The 21,266-nt window shown below is 43.1% G+C and overlaps 1 protein-coding gene across 7 annotated transcripts in view; it reads right to left on the bottom strand.

The window, feature by feature from the left end:
- WASF3 (WASP family member 3) overlaps positions 1-13,686 on the bottom strand; it is a 138,483-nt gene extending 124,797 nt beyond the window's left edge. The window contains exon 1 of one of the 7 annotated variants that reach the window (XM_043531074.1): positions 13,548-13,686. The gene's annotated coding sequence lies outside the window, so the exon portion shown is untranslated. The remainder of the gene's footprint in view (positions 1-13,547) is intronic. The other 6 variants (XM_037891455.2, XM_037891427.2, XM_043531068.1 and 3 more) reach the window with 6 other exon arrangements.
- Positions 13,687-21,266: the final 7,580 nt, after the last annotated feature.

The raw sequence follows: 21,266 nt of genomic DNA, 5'->3' as shown, positions 1-21,266 counted from the left end.
CTCAAGCAAGTAACATCTTCCAATGCCACCACAGCATGAAATAGTGCTAGGAGCATCATTACTATTGTTCTGGTGTCCCAGGCCTCCCGCACTACTCATGCATGCTCTTTAAACCATTTTTTGGTAGGGGATAGGGTGGGTTAATAAATTTAAAACACTTGTCTTTGTTAGGATGGACAGGAACCTTGGAATAGAGCAACTACAAAGTGAAGAATTTCAGTCCAGAACCTCAGAAGCAGAAGGAAGAGGACATGTGGAGATCTGCAGGCACTTTGGCAGAAGGTTCAAGCTTCTGAAAGACATGCTGGAGCAGGAATGGCAATCCCAGGTTGAAGCTGAGAGAATGCTGCAGAGGGTGGCCAAGTATATTGCCCATGACTGTGCCATGAGTCAGCAGAACTGTCAGCAGCAGCATGAGGTGCGCCAGCAGCTTGAGTGCATGCTGGGCATCATGGTCAGCAAGTACCAGAACAACATACCACCTGCATAACCTGCTGTTATGAACTCCCCTTCAGCCTACCATGGCCTGCAGCCGGTTACCTCTAGGTGAGGCAGTTAACCAGTCCCTAGATGGAAATGACCATCAACAGCTTTACCCAATGCACCCACCTCTTGCAGGCACAATGGAGTGATGATAGGTACCCTAACCATATGCACTTCCCATACATGTGATACTGTATTGTACACCTTGTGCATCTACCACATTATGTGCAGAGCACCTTGTTAAGACAGCTGGACTGCTCATATTATTCACTTTGATCACATTCTCTTTATTCAATCCCTTTGAAAGAGTACTTGGACAGCAACAGAGAGGGAGAGGAACTTCACAACAAATACTTTATTGCACAATCATCTTCACAATACATGCATAGGTTGTTTTCCTACAGAGGTACACCGAGCAGATTACTGCTCAATATCAATCTCATTTTCCCATTCCTCCATTTCTCCCGCCAAGCCTACATCTAACATCAGTTAGAGCACACTCTGGCCACTTGCAAGAAGTCTGTAAAGAAGCACAATCATCTCCTCAGACTGGGCCAAAGTATCCCCCCCCAAAGCACAACATGCCCCATTGACATGAATGGCATTATAGATGCCACTGAAGTCCAATCAGTTCTGTAGGCAACACCATCTGGCATTCAGTCAGCCACAATCATCCTGCACAGGGTGTGACTGAACCTTCTTCTGCCAGGCGCTCTCATGTCAAGGTACAGTTTAATGAGCCAAGGCAGTAGAGAGTAGGCTGGGTCTCAAAAAACAGCAGGCACAGACACCCCACTGACATCCATTTTAACCGTAAATTCCAGTTTGTCCCAATTCAAAAAGCTCTGATCTTCAGAATACCCTGGTATACCCAAAATACCATGGCACTCTGCCATGAATCCCAAAAAATTATACTGAATATCCCTCCACCAAGGCCTGCAAAACAATGGAGTAGTACCCTTTGCAGTTGACAATCACAGGCACCCTTGTGGGCAGGGGAAGGAGAGGAGAGTGGGGGGAGGGAGGGAGGGCAAATAATGGGCATGTATGCCATTAATGGCTCCAGCACAAGCCAGAATGCCCATGCATTCAAAGCCTGCTACTGTATGTCAAGGATATTAGTAATCTTATCTACCCATCGGTGAACCATAGTTATTTCTATCACCACAACACCGACTGTTTCCTTGCCAATACCAAAGTCATTAGTCATTGCCCTGTAACTGTCTGAGGTAGACAACTTCCAGATGGCAAAAGCTTCTGAACTGAACTGCATGTCCTAGCACCAAATGGCTGGGAAAAGCTCATTGCAGTTCCAAGAAGGTACCTTTCCTCATGTGGAAATTCTGGGTCCATTGCTGTTCTTAGTCCAAAACTACCAGTCTGAATAGGGCAGAGATCCACAAAATGTGGGGCATGGAGAAACGTTCAGGGGGCGCAGGGGGGCCTGGGCCAGCCCCCACAAGGGGCGGAGAGTGCCACCCCACCCCCAACTGGGACCCCACTCCAGGCCCTGTTCCCACCTAGGGCCCTGCCACTGGCCCCACCTCCAGGGGGCTGCGGCCCCAGCCTCAGCGCCCTTGCCCCGTCCATGTCCCCCCAGCCCCGCCCGGAGCCACAGTCCTACACCCAGCTCCAGGGGGAGGGGCGCGACCCTGAAAAGTTTGGGAACCACTGGAAGAAGGACATGGCACAGCTATAAAAGCCTGCAATACTTGCTCCATTGTGTCTGCAAGCCGCTTGCATGATCTCCTGAGGAAATTATGTTGCCACCTTCTCAGCATGAGAAGCTGCTTCCTAGTGGCCCTCTACCATATCTCATAACCTTTACTCAGTTTCCCAGCCCAAAATGTCAGTGGTATTAATGTCAGCATTTCATAAACATCATTATTTAGAATGGTATCCATGGCTTCCAACCAGAATGCAGACCACAAGCAACTCTAATAAATTGCCAGGCAAATACCACGTCCACCCATGTGCCCAGAATGAACAAAAAAGTTTCTCCTAAATACAACACAGAAGTCTGGAAGGAGCAGCTTGGAACAGTGCAATGTTTCAAATCCAAGCGATATGGTCCCAGGAGGCAAGCACCTCCACTCAAGTCAATACTGGGATAGTGTGCATTCAGTAACTCCAAGATGGCTTGAGTTACCCTTTGCAATGTGGCTGAGCTTACTCAAACTAGAGGTACTCCACTCAAGCTAGTTGAGTATACAAACTCAAGCTAACAATGCAGTGAAGTCAATCCCTATATCCCATTAATAAAAACCCAATCCATCCAGTCTCCTGTTCTTGCTTTCTTTGTCAACAGAAATCATTAGGGGTGAGGCAGCTTTTTAAATAGCTGAAAATGAAAATGTGGCACAATCACATGAAATGATTTTGAAATGTATATGGCCCAAGAGCTATTTGAGTATTGTATGTGCTCACAGCTGAGCCAGGCAAGAGACACATGACAATATTGTCAAAGAATGACTCGTAACTTCTAGATATGAGGAAGAGCTGGTCGAAGAAGACAGTTGCAAGGTAGAAAAGTAAAAAACTAAATACCGTAAAGAATATAGAAAAATTTTACTTTACACAACTTTAAGTTTAGCAGTCCCTTAAATTATAAGTTACAATTGTCTGAAATATTTTACCCACTGAAGCCACAAGTAACAGAAAAATACTAGATAAGATTAGAGAAAAACTATTTTTCAGTTTGTTTACGTTGTGCATTTAATATCACTTCCACTGTTTTCCATGCACACTCTCAAGGAGTTCCCCATTTATGTGGGTCCTTTCGATAGGCAAGCAGGGGAGAGAAAACAAGAACTGATAGAAGACTCAGCTGAAAACATTGTTTTTACTTTTTTTAAAAAAAAAGCATACATCCACAGACAAAACATATTACAAATGATTGTTTGGTTGCCCTAACTATTCACAACTCTGCCCTATATGATACCATGAAGGGGGGGGGGGGGGGTAAATATGCAGCAATCTAATATGCAATCTTTAAAAATCAGTTTGAGACCACAAAATTGATATACATAAATCACAATTGCAGATTTAGTTCTGCCAATTTGTGTGTAAACACCACCTGAACTGGGATCACTGGGGGAAAACAACCAAAAAAGTCTGATTCAGGATGCTATATTTCTTAAAGCGTTCATTTTTTAAAAAGTAACTGCAACTTACACAGGTTTACTTCTACATTCTGAGAAAACTCATTCTATATTCAAAGAGTAGGTTGCTGCAATTTTGGGGAGCAAACTATTTTTCACACAAAGTGACTGAACCCCTACTTTGAGTGCAAAATTCAACGGAACCTTTACTACAGAGCTGAGAGTACGCCTCCCTAATATTAATTACATTTTCAGTTGATAATCTCTCTTTAAAGGCAATAAACTGAAAGTAAACATTTTTGAAATATTTACACTCATTCTTTATACAAAAAAAATAAGCAAAACATAAGGCACGTGTTGTATGCACTTTCTCTATATATTTCAGTCACTGCCAAATACTGTGGTGTCAAAGAGTCTATCTGGATGTGGACAAAGAGGAAAAATTACTTTACTTTGACAAATCCAGATTTGATACATGGGGTTTTGTGTCATTTATGCATTCCAGGAAAGAACAGGAACTTATAATACCTAAAGGAAAAATAAGTTTCGCAACATTATAAAAAGTAACCAGTAAGGTGGAACAAAAAACAAAACAAAAAAGAAGCAGCCCTCAAGTCAGATACACAACTTGATCTGTAACACAGATTACAAAAAGTTGGCCTTACTACACTGGTTGCTTTTTCATTACTAATGTAGTTACTGTAGTAGTATAACCCAGACTGTTTTTCAGTTTTTGCCTGCTAGTTAATGCATCCATGCCAACTAGAAAATATCACCAAGTCATAAAAAGATAGCCACCACTCATTTGCATAATTTACTCCTGGGGGAATTCAGTGCCAAAAAAATTAAAATTCTGAAACAAAAAATTAAAAATTCTGCACACTTAAAATTCTGCAAAAAAAATTTGTCAAAACAACGCGAGTTTCAATTACTGTTGGTCATTTATTTCAAAATACCTGTCAGCAAGTATGTCTGTAACAATACAGACAACAAAAAGATTCAGGAAATGTTTTTTGACAAATAGATTCCTTACCAGGCATAATAATACAGAACTCTGAGTAATAATTCATTTAAACTATAACACAGAACCATATTTTCCACACCCCTCAGAAGCAGTAAAAAGGCTTCAGGAAGTCAGGGGTAACGGACGAGCTGAGGGAGAGGGAAGTAAATTGCTGGGAAGGAGCCTGGGTGTGAACTTGGAAGGTTATTGGGTATGGGTGGGAAAAGTAAGGAACAGGCTGGGTTGCTGGTTTTGTTTTTTGGTTTGGGGGTGGGGGGGGGAGAGAAGCGATTGTTGGGGAGTTCCTCCCATGCAGACCCTGGCTGACCCCTAGCCTCTCCCATTTATTCAGGCACACCTGCCTGCCCCTATGTGTTCCTTCACCATCATGTGTCCTTGAACCCCCCTGTCCACGTGTCCCTCCACCTCATATGGCCCTGCACCCCCTCTTCCATTCCCATGTGCCTCTGTACCCCTTCTCCCATCCCGATGTGGCTCTTTGACCCCACCCAGCCACTCCCCGGTCCCTGTACCCCCTGCCCCTGTGCCTCTGTGCCCCCACCCAGCCACCCCATCCCTATGTAGCTCTGCATCCCCTCCCCCATCACCATGTGGCCTTGCACTCCCTGCCCCCGTGGCCCTGTGCCTCCACTCTCATTCAGGCCCTGCCCCAGTCTGTCCCCCTCCACTAGCCCTTATGAGCCTGTCTGACCACCCAGCACCCTAAGCTATTGGTCTCCCCATAGTCCATCTCCTGACCTGGCTCGCTGTGAAGAAGGCAGGCTCTTTCTCTTCCCTTGCTGGGGAGGAGCTGCTGCTTTGTTCAATTGCCACAGTGCCCTCTGGTGGGCAAAAGGCAGAACTGCAGCAACATTTTGGCAGAAGCTTTTTTCTGCATAAAAACTAAAAATATGCAGGGCTCATTAATTATGCACACACACAGTGGCACAGAATTCCCCCAGAAGCAATAATCTAAGAAAATGTGTTCTAAAAAACTGAGAGAAGGTCTCTTGAAATATGTGCAAGGAACCTGGACTGATGTAGACAAGCTATAAAAGCCAGTCTGCACTAGCAAAATGACTTGTATCCTGACGAGACAGAAGTGATGGGGGGTGGGGAGGGAGAACCAAGAAAAATGTCCTGTCCATCCAAATGCCCATTCTTCTATTTCTTCTTAGGCACAACCACCTTGGGTAGATCCAAGCAGTATTCAAATCCTCCAGAAAACTCTGCTGCTCTACTCAAAAGAGGTCAAATCTTGTCTCTGTTCCCAAAGGATTAAAGAATGACCACTCTAGATTGAGGACACCCTGAAAAGAGAACTCTGATCTGGTCTCTGAGTCCCTGCCACGGCCTCCTTCATGAATAACGCCATTAGCCTGTGGCTCATTTCTCACTGACACTTTGGTGTAAATGCCACAAAGGGGACGCACCCTTTTAAAGAACCCCCTTCAGCCAGAAATTTAAGATGTGTTTTGCAATGGGCAAAACACCTGTTTGGCAATAGGCACTTTAGTGGGGCCAGATATAAAGAAGGAGGAACCTCAAATTCTGTTCTCAGAACTCATCATTACAGAAGTTATAGCCACGACCAATGGGGGGGGGGGTGTCATAAATATAAAGGGAAGGGTAACCACCTTTCTGTATACAGAACTATAAAATCCCTCCTGGCCAGAGGCAAAACTCTTTCACCTGTAAAGGGTTAAGAAGCTAAGGTAACCTCGCTGGCACCTGACCCAAAATAACCAATGAGGGGACAAGAGACTTTCAAATCTGGAGGGGGGGAAACAAAGGGTTCTGTCTGTGTGATGCTTTTGCCAGGAACAGATCAGGAATGCAGCCTTACAACTCCTGTAAACTTAGTAAGTAATCTAGCTAGAAAATGCGTTAGATTTTCTTTTGTTTAATGGCTGGTAAAATAAGCTGTGCTGGAGGGAATGTATATTCCTGTTTTTGTGTCTTTTTGTAACTTAAGGTTTTGCCCAGAGGGATTCTCGATGTTTTGAATCGGATTACCCTGTAAGGTATTTACCATCCTGATTTTACAGAGGTGATTCTTCTACCTTTTCTTTAATTAAAATTCTTCTTTTAAGAACCTGATTGCTTTTTCATTGTTCTTAAGATCCAAGGGTTTGGGTCGGTATTCACCTGTACCAATTGGTGAGGATTATCATCAAGCCTTCCCCAGGAAAGGGGGAGTAGGTCTTTGGGGGGATATTTTGGGGGAAGACGTCGCAAGTGGTCTCTTTCCCTGTTCTTTGTTTAAAACGCTTGGTGGTGGCAGCACACTGTTCAAGGACAAGGCAAAGTTTGTACCTTGGGGGAGTTTTTAACCTAAGCTAGTAAGAATAAGCTTAGGGGGTCTTTCATGCAGGTCCCCACATCTGTACCCTAGAGTTCGAGCGGGGAAGGAACCCTGACAGGGGGAAAAGAACACTAACAGTTATTAAGGTTAACGTAGGAAAGAACTGTAGACCATAACCTCCAAAGTTGGCAAATAGACAGTAACCGAGGGACAGTCAGAGGTCGGGTTTTTCATACCCTCCCCATTCCAGAACACTGGATCAGAAACCTTATCTACCCTGAGTTTTTTTCCTAGTCTCCTACTGTTGCTATAGCTCCATCAGGGTTAGCAATGGTGGAAGAACTACTGTAGATCAGTTACTGGCATTTTTACTGTTATGAACAGGTCTAGATGACAGTGACCTATTACAATCATGGGAGGTTATGAAAAAGCACAACGTAGACTCAACCTAAGGGATATTATGCATGAATGTCCACCAACGGTTTTTCTATTCTAAATAATTCTACAGTTCACGTTAGACAGAAGACTCCTACAGTGAGGATTTGAAGAAGGTAATGTCATGAAGGAAAACTTTCAGCTACTATCCAGTTAGATGGAAGTTCATTTTATATGGATACATAGAGAAAACGACTATATTAAGCGCAAATGTTATTCTTTGGGCAACCTTTAGGAATTTTGTTGCATACTTGCACTGTGGAGAAATGAACATAAGTCATTCTAAAACTCTGTTTATGATGTATTAATAGAAGTTATGAGAGTTGGCACAGCATAAATTACTTTTTTTTTTTAAATCAACAGTGATGTCTGCAGAGTATGAACTCAGAACAGATGTCAATGATACTTTCTGCATCTGTAAATACGCTCTCTCCCAATTACCAGCATTTGTTTCAGACGTCACATCATATTTAACAAAATCTTAAAAGTTAAAAAAATCTCCAAATATCTGCAGAATCAGTATTAATCAACAAACTATAAAGAAACTATTTGTATGCTGTCCAACTTCAAGACAAAATGTGAAGCTAATGCTTAGCCAATTTCATACAAAGCCCATTCTGAAGCATCAGCATTCTGTTTAAGTTCTTTCAGGTAGTTCTACATACAACTAAGATCCTAGCAAACATAAAACACTCCACAGCCTTGTAAAGAAAGTTGTTCTCCTACATATGTCTGACTATCAGTACTCACAAAAAAGCCACTAATTTTTTAAAACAATTACTTTGGCAATATGTAAATTACATACCTTGTATTTTAGGCTTAATAGTTCACGTGTGTCGTGCTAAAACTTAAATGAATCTGACCTAAAATAATAACTTAGTAAGCAATCCTTAATATCTTGCCACCTTAAAATACATAATTTAAAACAAAGATTATTACTTTTCCAAGTTATGCCTAGTCATATAAGTCCAATAAAGATCATCATAAATATGCAGAAAGAAAAATGTTTTCAATATGTGTGGCCTATAAGTGTTGCTGGAATTAACACAGCTATTCTTAACCTCATATTAACATTCAAATTATTCCAAGACCCTTATTCTGATAGTACACACCTTTTATGAGTGGGAGCTGATATATATATCAGCTAGTAAGAATAAGCTTAGGGGGTCTTTCATGCAGGTCCCCACATCTGTACCCTAGAGTTCGAGTGGGGAAGGAACCTTGACAGGGGGAAAAGAACACTAACAGTTAAGGTTAACGTAGGAAAGAACTGTAGACCATAACCTCCAAAGTTGGCAAATAGACAGTAACCGAGGGACAGTCAGAGGTCGGGTTTTTCATACCCTCCCCATTCCAGAACACTGGATCAGAAACCTTATCTACCCTGAGTTTTTTTCCTAGTCTCCCAAGGAAATATATATCAGCTCCCACTCATAAAAGGTGTATATCTATATCTATATATCAGCAGAGGAGAGTCCGCATAGTATTGAGAAAGCTAAACACTTCCATGAAGTGGAAATTAAAGATTTTTGAAAAAGATGAATCTAGACCCTTACCAGTATTTTGTATTTAGTCATACCTAAATTTAAGTAACATTAAGTTTAGGTTAAAGCCAGTCTGATTTGTGAAATGGGTAAAATTAAATATGGTGTCAGTTTAAGGGTTTACTGACAAGCACTGGGATTTATTGTTTGGTAGCATTTCAAAGGAGAACATATTCAGTTAACATTCACCTATTTAAAAATAGTTAGTACTTTAATATAACTTTAATCAATAGTTTGAAGAAATCAAATTTGCAAAATTATTCTGTTTCCTCTGCAAGAATGTCACATATCACAGCCGTTATAACAGCAAATAACTTAAAAGAACCATTCCACAGACTTCCATTTTGATCCTTAACTTACTGTCTTTGGCTGAAATTTCTCATCTTTAGTCTCTTTCACTGATGTTTTCTGGGTCTTTTTGTTTGTTTTTGTTTTGGGGGTTGGTTTGTTTGGGGAGAATAAAGGAGACAGTTGACACTAGCAACAACAAAAAACAGTTTCTTGTGCTCTGAGAAATCAAATCCATTTTTCTGTTAAAAATAGACTACTGTGCTACCAGTGTCAATAATCACACTATGGGTTAGTTTCCAAATTATAAATTTGGCAGTTTCTAATGAAGATGTGAAAAAAAAAATCTGTGCACAAATTAAAAAAACAGATAAGCAAGTGGATGTGATGCAGTTTCAGACAATATTTTCATTACTGCTCCCAAGCATCAACTCAGTTTTCTAGGGATAAGAAGTGAAAGAATGGCTACAACACTGAACTGTTTGTCTACACAGTGGGGTAATACACCACTACAAGAGTGTGATTTCTAAAGCCCACTAACATGTTGTACATTAACTGATCCAAGACCCTGCTGATGCACCCTAAATGTTTCCTAGCATCCTTAAAAGGAAGTGGGGAACTTTTAGTGTACATCAACAGTACATAGACCAGTTAATGTGCAACATGGTGTGATTTCTCAAATGCACTCCCATTGCCACTCTGTGTAGATAAGCCCTAAGACTCATGGTCCTGCTTTGAGCAGGAGGTTGGATTAGATGACCTCCTAAGGTCTCTTCCAACCCTAATCTTCTTTGATTCTATATCTGGGTTCAATTCCTAGCACTGACACAGGCTTCCTGTATGATTATGGGTGCACTCTCTATGCCTCAGTTCCCTGTCTGTAAAATGGGGGTAACAATATTCCACTTCTACCACTTTTGGTTCCCCTAACCAAGTTAGATGGTAAATTCTTTGGGGGCAGGGACTGCCTCTTGCTCTGTGCTTGTCCAGTTCCTCACACAATGGAGCCCTCCAAGCACCACCACAATATATATATATATAAGATAAATGAAAGCAATTGTCTGGAAAACGCACATTCATATACTGATCTCTCTAAACAGAGAGAATGTATCCAGATCCCTAAACTTAAGACTACTACTAGATGTCAGATATATCAATTAAAACAATGAGCCCCAGATTTCCTACTTCTCGTGAAGGATGTCCTGCTGGCATTGAGAGGATCAACAGAGCTCAACATCACTGTAGCAAAGCATGCTGAACACACAAAATATAATATATTACTAGCATACGTGGTGTAACTCACCACTTACAATAGCTGTGAATTGGCTGCACAAGATATTGAACTACGTTCACTCTGTCCATACCAGGGGTGCTACCATTTTCAAAAACTTGATGGGCACTATATTGTGAAATACGGATTAATGTAGCCTGTTAAAAAACAAACAAAAATGAAGTACTACGCAACCTGTTTTAGCATACAGCACGGTGGTACGTAGACACCACGCAGAGACACTACTGCAAGAGCAGAGTACTAGCCAGAACTACAAAAACACTTCTTGCCCACCCCTTCCCACAAGCAGGAGAGGGAGATTTGGGAAAGCATACTGTAGGAGGATTCAGAACCAAACAGAGATCTGACTGTATGCACTACACAACTTTTTTTTAAATCCCTACCAATAGCTCAGGGAATCAGTGCACTCACTATCCTACACCCATTAACTTAAATTAGAGCAAGATCAGGCTCTCAGAGCAGAAGCCCTAAACTTAAAAGGGAAGATTTTCAAAGACACAGGCAACAGTTAGGTACCTAACTCTCACTGACTGTCAATGGGAATTAGGTGCCTAACTACCATTAGTTCCTTTTAAAGTCTCCTCAGAAGAGTCTATTCTACTGAGGTACTTATACTGCCCTCCTAAACACAGCATGAGTGTCATCCAGAAGTGTATTAAGCAACATGACTAGCATCTGTCGCATGTAGTTCTTCCTTCTTTCTCCCCGTAGTGGAAAATTGTGTGAGGATTATGTATTATTTAATATATTAAACACTATGCTTACATGTATCATGTGTTTATATTAATAAAGGCAAGGTTGAGCAAGAGTGCTTTGCACTTGGAGCAGAAGGTGGTGAAGTTTGCAGTTGGTCTCAGATGCTGAATGATTTCATTCTACAGTTCTGGAACCACCCTCGAGGAAAGCCACATGTCCTGCACAGAAAAGTCTATCCTTGGAGTAGACAATCCTATTGTGCCGGAGAAACAGGGCTGTTGACAGCAGTTGTTATCCATAGTATCTTATGCATGTGCTTCACAGCTTGCAGGATCACAAAATTGTTTTAAAAAAAAATCAGAGGAATCACAGTGCAATAATATTTGGAAGCTAACCTTATGCAACATATATGAACAAGAAAAACACAATCAAAAGGCTATTTTATTAAATCAACTAATAATTTTTCAGTGCAGAACTGAAATACTTACACAGCACTTCTACCCAGGAATCTTATGCTATGTCCAACATTATTGTAGTTAAGCATTAGCCCCATTTCACAGATGGAGAAACTGATGCACAGAGAGTATGTCTATACTACAATGGGATCAAGCTGCTCAGAGCAGTAGACAAACTGGCACTAATGGGGCTTGAGATACCATGCTAAAAATAGCAGCGTGGATGTTCCGGCTCCGGTGGTAGCTTGGGCTCTCAAGCCCACCAGACTCCAGGGGTCTGCACTCAGATATCTAATAAGGGCAAGTCTACACTACAGCACTACATTGGCCCAGCTGCACGGATGCAACTGCTCAGCTGCAGCACATCTGGTGGAGACTAGCTATACCAACAGGACAGCGCTCTCCCGTCAGCATAATTACTCCATCTCCACAGAGGCAGAAGCTAGGTCAGCGGGAGAGCATCTCCCACCTACATAGCGACGGTGTGGACAGCGCTTCAGTCGATGTAACTTGCATCACTTGGGGGGCGGGATATCTCTTTCACACCCATGAGTGACGTAAATTACATTGACTTACACTGCAGAATAGACCAGCCCCAAGTCTCAGTTGGAGCCAGCCCCAACATCCACACTGCTATTTTTAGAAATATTCAACTTCTTTTTTTAAATCACAACTTCTGTGAAAGTTTTTAAACTACTTTTGTTACAAGTAACACCTACTACCACTACTGTATGTGAAAAATGAGAGGAAAAAGTATTCCTCTATTTTTTCAGTTTATTTTGTGCATTTGATACGCTGGGTATATTGAGCTCACAGCCCTCCTGCATGGTCAATTTGTCTCCCAAAATTTTGAATAGATCTTTCACACAGCAAGGCACAAAGAGAAAAGTATTTTTTAAAAGGGAAATGCAACTGCAAAACCACAAAAGCTGACAGAAGGAATATTCAAACTGGTTTTAAACTGCCTAGAATTCAAGACATCAGTGTGTCTTTAAGGGACAAATTAGATTCCTGTTAAGTATTACCACTAACTTCAAAGGGACTTAAGTAAATAAGCCAAAGACATATAGTAAGCTGGTGGCAGAGAAAGAAATCAGAAGCCAAACGAGCCTTTTGTACTCTCACCACTAAACCACACTTCCTCCCACACAAAAAAGAAACAAACAGATTTCTAAAAACCAGCTGCTCCGATAAAGCCACAGGTCGCTTTTGAGAAGTCTGGAGGGGCAGTTTGCGGACATCTCAAATGCGCATTTTAGGAAATAAAACCTGTTTTTAAAACTCAGAAATAACAAGCGTGAAGGGAGCCAGCGGGCAATGGGCAGCACCTCCGGGGGCGCAGATTCACGAGCCCCGGCCGCAGCGAGGGGCACCCGGCACGGCTGCGGGCTAGCGGCTGGGGAGGCGTTCAGCGCGCGAGAGCGGCCGGGATGGGGGTTGACACTATTCTCCACCCCCCCCACACACACACATACCCCCTCCAGTCCTTGCGGGGGCGCCGGCCCGGGTCTCCGCAGGCCGGGCTCACAGGGACTCCGGGGCGGAGGCGAAGCGTGGGGCCGGGGTCCCCCTTTCCCCCAGCCGGAGCCCGGGATCCAGCTCCGCTCTCCCCACAGCCCTCGCCGCTCAGCGGGCCGGACACCAGCAGCATCGGGGGAGGGGGAGAAGAGGGGGAGAGCGCCCCTCACAGCCCCACCCCCTCCGGGAGGGAGGGGCGCGGGTCCGGCAGGAGGCCGGGGGCCAGCAGGGGGATGAGGGGGATTATCTCCCCGGGCTGGCGGGGCGGGGCCGCAGCGAACCCGCCACCCCTTGCGGAGTCTCCCTCGGCGGCAGCTGGTCGCTCACTGCGGGGGGGGCCGCTCATGACAACCCCCAGTACCCGCCGCAAAGGATGCGCGTTCTGGGTCGCCGTGCCCCCGGCCGGTGCGCGCGCCACCCGCACTCACCTCGCGCCGGGCCCTCACCCGCCTCTGTAGGCAACCGCCGTGCGAAGGACTTCTCTTGTCTTGCCCCGTGTCCGAGACCCCCACCACTGGCGGCCCGCCCCAAGACACGCCCACTCACCCCCAAGCCGAGGGGGCGGGGCAAGGTCCACCAATGGGACTCAGAATTCGCACGTACACAAAATGATTGGCGTGCGCCGTGACCAATGGGGAAGCCGAAGACTGCGGGGGGGGGGGGAGAGAGAGAGAGGCTGCCTGTCACTCAACTGTCCCCAGCAGGGAGCCCTGAGTGACCTGCCTAGGGAGTGGACCCTGCGGGAACGGGGAGGAGGACTCCTGGTGCACAGAGGCGGGCGCCCCCCTGCGGGATCCCAGCGCAATCCGTTCTTCTCCCCACCCTTACCCCCACACACAGTTAGCGCCCCCCCCCCCCCCCCCGCACAGTTACCAGGACCTCTCATCACCACAAACACAGCACCCCCCCCGCACAGTTACCAGCCCCCCAGTCGCCAGAGCTGCTCCCCACACACACATAAAGTTACCAATCCCCAGCCCTAGGTTGCCAGGACCATCCCCCCTCTCGCCCCCCCCCCCACACACACACAGTTACCAGCCCTTCTCACCTCCCCCCACACTCCCCGTTACTGGGGCTGCTTCCACAGTTACCAGTTCCCCCCGCCACACACACAGCTACAAGAGCCACCCCCACTTTCCCCCACACGCAGAGTTTCAAGGGACTCCCCCCCCAGTTACCAGGGCCCCTACCTCTTCCACAAACACACAACACAGCTCTACCAGGGGCACCTGCCCTCCCCTCCATAAGCACAGTTACCAGGGGCCCTTTCTGCTGAAACCCCTGTTTAAATACCACCACCACAGTCACTTGGAGTTGCCACAGGCCCCGTCAGTATCTCCGCCACATTCCCTTCTACAGATCCCCAATCCCTCCCTTTACCAGGGCCCCCCACAGCTTCCTCCTCTCCATTTCCAGGGTTTCCCCCACAGACCCAGTTAGGGTGACCAGATAGCAAGTGTGAAAAATCGGGACGGGGGTAATAGGAGCCTATATAAGAAAAAGCCCCAAATATCTGGACGGTCCCTATAAAATCGGGACATCTGGTCACCCTAGACCCAGTCCTGGAATCTCTCATCCCATCCCAGTTACTAAAACCTCCCAGTTACCAGGGTTCCACATGCAGATACTCCCCACCTCAATTCCGGGGCCAATGAGACTGGGAGGGCTCCTTGTTGAACAGTTGCAGGGAGCCCATAGGACCTTGTGGCCCTGGCCCTGCCAGCAGGATGCATTGTGAGAGCTGCAGCTGCTGACACAGTATGAACAATATTTCCTTCTTTGCTGGGGTTTTGTCCTTTGTAGTTAGTCCTGTAACTGGGTCTTTTGTTTCCCAGTGCAAAGCCCTTTATAAAACATTAAGTCAGACTCTATCATGTGAGTAAGATTTTGGAGAGGGGGAAAAACAACTGCCAAATGAACTTTAATGGCTCAGGGCACTTTATTAAATAATCACCGCTGAAAATACAGGATTAATGAAAGACATCTTAAATCAAAGGGTACTCAACCTTTTCAGGCAACTGCAAGTTTACTCAGCTGAAACCTCAGCTGTACTATCTAGAGCAGTGGTTCTCAAACTCTTTTCATGGACCACTTGAAAATTGCTGAGGGTCTCAGCGGACCACTGAATGATCTTTCCAAATGTTGTTTGTACTGTTAGCTAACTATTGTAAAGTGCTTTGGATAAAAGCACTATATTAAAAAAATAATTAATGGTTTTTTGTTCTACAATAAAAGCACACAACTCATATTTTAATATCCGTAGTCTTACCTTTCTAATGCAATGGATGTGCCCTCTTTCCCCAGCCGCTGCAGCCCCTGAGGGGGGTCTCTCGCTGGCAGCTGCAGCTCTGGAGCTGGGGAAAGTCGCCTCTTTCTCTGGCCGCCGCAGCCCTGCACATCCTAAATTCCCCCACCCCCTCTTCTCACCCCATTGTCCCTCCCACCTATTTCCCCCACCTCACCCCACTGCCCCCTCCCACCTACCCCCTATTCCCCCCAAGGCCACCACCTCACTTTACATGTGCATCTTTTCCAGGCTCCAGGCACCTAATTAGTGGAGCCACACCTGCATGGCTCCACTAATTAGGTGGGTGGCCCTTCATTCTTTCATGTGCGGCCGCCCAGGCGTGCACCTTAGTGGGAACTATATGCAGCCACCTGAATGGAGCTCGTGGACCACAGTTTGAGAAACTCTGATCTAGAGTCTACCAGCTCACATTTCAGATATACATACTTCTCTCCATAGTGGGAACAGAGTACAAAACTGGGGTTTGGAGCACATCATTCTCCAATACAGGATAAAGCACGCCATGAGAAGCAGCTAGCAGAGGGGCTGGGCCCTATATAAACCACAATGGCCTTGATTCTTCCACATTTATTATTAAATAATATCTTATGCAAGTGTTTCCATTAATTTTGGAAGGATGGCTTGGATATTAAGATTCTACTCAGTGTAAAGACAGCAGAATCGGGCCCTAAGATATGGAAGTTGAACCTAGGGTCAGAAAAGCTGGAAGTACCAATAGTATTAGGAACCAGCAGTTGGGAACCATTGATCTAACTCTCCAAGGTTATGGGATAAAAACCAATAAGCAGTATGGCTTTTTACATTTTTCAGTACAGATGATGGTAGCTCTAAAATCACTGATGCAAAACAGACAGAAGGCTAAGTGTCATTAGGCAACATCACTTACATGGGGGAAAGAGACGGCCTCTTCCTCAATATCAGGGTCCAATGGGGCAAAAATCGTTAGAGAGGATGGTCTCAGAAGGTTTTGAGAAGAAATCGTTTTGTTAAAAAGGTGATTGCTTCCCTTAACACACATACAGCAAAAGAGAAAATTATTCAGAGACAGTATCATAAGACAGCTGGAAAATTACTCAGCATTGTTAAAACACTAGTACATTAGCACTGGTTCAGTAATATTTTATAATGGCGTTGAGATTCTAGGGTTTAAGAAACATTAATTTTAAATGGATCTATTACTACCAGTAATTTTTCTCTGCTACAGCAATAGAAACTGTAAATATTCTGCATGAAGCAAGAAATTAATGCATATGTATTCCATCCAGTTTCCAGTCTCCTGGATTTCTTCTCAGCTCACATTCTCCTTTTCATACTTTAGTGACATTGTTGCACCAATACTTGTTTTTTACAATAATTTCTAAATGTTTGTAGAAGTGGAAATCAGAAGCAGTTTTCACATTGCTATTTTGACCTGGTCTTAGAATTTGCTAATAATGCAAACTGCCAAGCCACTTGTATTTAGTCTGTCCTACATTTATAACTTACTTTGTATGAAGTAAGGGATAAAACTTTGTATTAAGGGATAAAAATTGCGGGATAAATTATTTGCAATGACTCTTTCAACCAGTTCTAGTTATAGGTATTGTTATTTTGGGGTGAAATCCTTCAGTCCTAGTTTCAGGAAAACCCTCTGGAACTAATGTCTGCAGGTCTGGGCTATTAAGAGATGTCCAGGACCAGGGGCTTGACCCTCCATCTCATGAAATCAAAAGTAAAACTCCCAGTGGCCTCAATGGGTGCTGCAATTGGAAGTGATAATGCAGGAATATTAGACATCAGGATTGAGATATATTAACAGAGCTATTTGTGGAAGTGTGCATGATAAGCTGTTTGCAATGTAACTGACTCAGCTCAGCATTATGAGGCCCTCACTTTCTTAAATTGTGTATTTCACACAAAAATATAACATTAAATAACACTTCTGAAGTCTGTTCTCTGCTGTAGCTTATAAAAACAGTTTTTATAGACAACAATATTCAGTATCATGAAAGTATAACATTGCTGAGTAATGTTAAAATAACCAATCTTACCACAAATGATACAATCCCCTGAAAATCATTACAGTGCCTCTTATTATTAATAGAACATCGTTATGTCTCAGAAGTGTTTAGTGTTGAATCAGCATTTGAAATAAATTGCTTTTTCCTCCAGCCACACCCTACTAAAAGGCCTCCATGTCTTCACTGAGGAAATTGATTTAGTACAACTAGAAGATACTTGCAATGCACAATATAAGATGCATTACCACATTATGGATTACTACATATGCATTAGAGAAATTTAGTTTTCAGGGCTGGTTTTCCTTAGCTTTCATAAGTATATCCATATTAAAGAAAGCCAAAGGCAAATTTTTATGAGGTCACTGACTATTCTGTAATTTTATTTGCAATTTTTTCTTCACTACTTCTCCACATTTGTGCACTCAAATTACTGGAATATGGAGAAACTAGTAAATTATATTAAGATGAGATTCAACTAGGTCCTTAGTAGAAAGATATAAATGTGAAATGGCATTATTTAATCTCATTTGTAACTGATCTTGTGAAAAAATGCAGAAAAGCAAGAACAAAAGGTAAGACCAACAATTTTTCAATCCACATGCTTTCATCAACTGCACAAGATCTGTAATTACACAAGTAATGAGTAAGGCCCATGAGGTTAATCTCATACGAAGTATTTACCATTTAAAGCACTTACATTATTTCTCTAGGCTGGCTCCAGGGTCCATCAGTGTTCTGTGTTAGGATATCATAAGAGGTGGGAACCAGTGGTCTGTAGCAGGAACAAACATAGTGCTACAAAACCATTAAGAACCTATCTGTTGAGAAGACTCCCTTTTTAAAAATAAACATGAAAAACCACCCATCCAAGCTCATGGTCAATTAGGAGATATTCAAGAACAAAAATAAACCCTGTGGAATATAGGAATCACCAAACCATGAAACACCTATGGTCCAATTAGTGCAGTAGCCATCTTGGATAGCAGATAGTACCAGATGCTACAGAGGAAGGTATAAGAAATTCCACAGAGGACAAGTGTGGAATAACTTACCTAAAGAAGTCTCTTCCTAACACCCACCCATTACTGGTTGGCTTATGCCCTGAAGAATGAGTTTTATATCACATATAAAAAAACGTGTTCGTTTCAGTTGTCTATGGTTTGAATCTTTCTTGGAGAGAAAGAATCCACTTTTGTCTCGTAAGAGATTTGGTGGGAGGGGATTCATTGACATTGTAGCAACCTCCTTTCCCCCAAAATTGGTCATCAAAACAAAGTAAGACCCAGAAGGATCAGGAAAGGATTACTGTGTCTATAATAGATATGCACCAGTTGGGATCTCCAAGATTCATAAAAATGAGAAGAAAAAGAGATAATTTAGTCCATCCCCTGTTAATGCAAGATTACTCTATGTAGTACATTTTCCAGTATTCTGACCAATTTAGTTCCCAATGTCCCAAGTGACAGGGGTCCCACTACTTCCCTTGATAAAACAGTTCCATGGCCTCATAAATCTCACTGACTAGATATTCAACCTATATTTTTCCTTTCTTGGTTTCATCCCATTAGTCCTAGTTATACCTCATGTAACACAGCCACCAAATGATCTGCCTTCTTAGTGTTTAGAGTGCTGCATAGTCATCTCTTTTAATCTTTCCTTGTAAATCACTCCCTCTAGTCCAGTGATCACTCTTGTACTTCTCAACATGAGTCACTTTGTCAATATCTCTGTAGTAACATGGAGGAGGTTTTCAAAGGGACAAATGGCAAATGCCTAGCTCTTATTGACTTGCAATATGCCTTTAAAAACCTCCCCCATGGAGCACATAGAACAGAATGGAATATCCTCAGTGGGTCAAGAAAGTACCAGTCTAGTCACGGGAAGTATAAGAACCCCAGAAGATCAGGGAAGAGCCAGTTTGCCACAGAAAGTGCACACCAGTTGGGAACACCTTCTATGGTGTTAATATAAGAATGTGAGCCACCTAAAGGATGAGAAAGAAGATTGAGAACAATACTGGGAGTTCTGAGACAGAGAGCTTGACCAACTGGAAAACTCAAGATTCCCCTCAAGGGCTTGGAGCCAGACATTGAAATTCATAATCATTGTCATAGGGGGGCCTACATTCTTTGGACTTTTACTGTAGTGTAGAAAATAGGGTTTAGTTGAAAGAAAGGGTAGGAGGTGACTATGGTGAGGGAGGTGCAATGAGGGCACTGGGTTAAATGATTTTTTTCTTTTATAAAAAACATGTTATAGTGGGTGTACATCAATGAGTGAATGCATAATGGTTTCTGTAACAAAAATACATAAATAAGAATAACATTGAAAATAAAAATACAAGCAAAGGAAGGAAAAAATAGACAAAATAAGGCTCTTATCTTGCAAACATGTACCCACATGCATAATTTTACTCACCAGAGTAGCACTATAGCTACTTGATTAACATCAGCAAGTATGAGGTTTCATTATTGGCATCAATGGAACAACTCATATGAGTAAAGATGTAGAATCAGAGAAATGTAGGAATGGAAGAGATCTCAAGAGGTAATCTTCTAGTCCAGTGATTCTCAACCTATTTACCATTGTGGGCCACATATGCAGCTCTTTCTGTGTTATGTGGACCACATCCACAAAATATATATACTACTTGTATGGCTCTGAGGATGTCACATGGGCTGTAGCTGTGTGCTGATTGGGCCACAAGCAGCCCACAGGTTGAGAACCACTATTCTAGTCCAACTCTCCTTGCTGTTGCAAGATATGTAGACCATCCCTGACAGGTGTTTGTCTAAACTGTTCTTAAAAACCTCCATTGATGTGGTTTCCACAACTTCCCTTGGAAGCCTATTCCAGCACTTAACTATCCTTATCATTAGAAAGTTTCAAGATAAGAGCCTTATTTTGTTTAATCTTGTTTTTCCTAATATCTAACCTAAAACTTCCTTGCTGCAAATTAAGCCAATTACTTCTTGTCCTATCTTCGGTGTGCATCGAGACACTTGAACACTGTCCCCATATAACAGATATGTTATCAGGTCTCTCCTCAGTCTTCTTTTTCAAGACTACACATACCCAGTTTGTACAAACCTAAACCTTTTATCATTGTTGTTGCTCCCCTCTGGAGTGTCTACAATTTGTCCACATATTTCTTAAAGTGTGATACCCAAAACTGGATAGAATACTCCAGCGGAGGCCTCACCAGTACCAGGTAGAGCAGGACAATTACCTCTTGTGTCTTATATACAACACTCTTGTTAATACATCCCAGAATAATATTAGCCTTGTTTGCAACTGTATCACATTGCTGGCTCATATTCATTTGATTTTTCCTTCCTAGAGCTGAGTACTTTTCACTTGTCTTTACTGAAGTTCACATTGTTGATTTCAGACCAATACCCCAATTTTTCAAGGTAATTTTGAATTCTAATCCCATCCTTTAAAGTGCATGCAACCCCTCCTAGCTTCATGCCATCCACAAATTTTATAAGCATATTCTCCACTCCATTATCCAAATCATTAATGAAAACATTGAATAGTACCAGACCCAGAAGAGACCCCTAAGGGACTCCACTAGATATGCTCTCCCAGTCTGACAGGAAAGCATTGGTAACTACTCTTTGAGTACTGTTTTTCAACCCACTGAGCACTCACCTTATAGTGATTTCATCTAGACCACATTTTCCTAGTTTGCTGGTGATATGCCTAAGCATTTGTAGAAGCATGCCATTAGATTGTAATGTTTGCAGAACGGGCATCAGGTCTATCTATGTGTTTGTACAGGACCTAGCACAACAGAGTCTGATCCTGATTGGGGCCCATATAAACTAATAATAACA

This window comes from Chelonia mydas, chromosome 1 (assembly GCF_015237465.2).
Source record: "Chelonia mydas isolate rCheMyd1 chromosome 1, rCheMyd1.pri.v2, whole genome shotgun sequence".
Lineage (NCBI taxonomy): Eukaryota > Metazoa > Chordata > Testudines > Cheloniidae > Chelonia > Chelonia mydas.
This window is presented reverse-complemented; position numbering and strand designations above follow the sequence as displayed.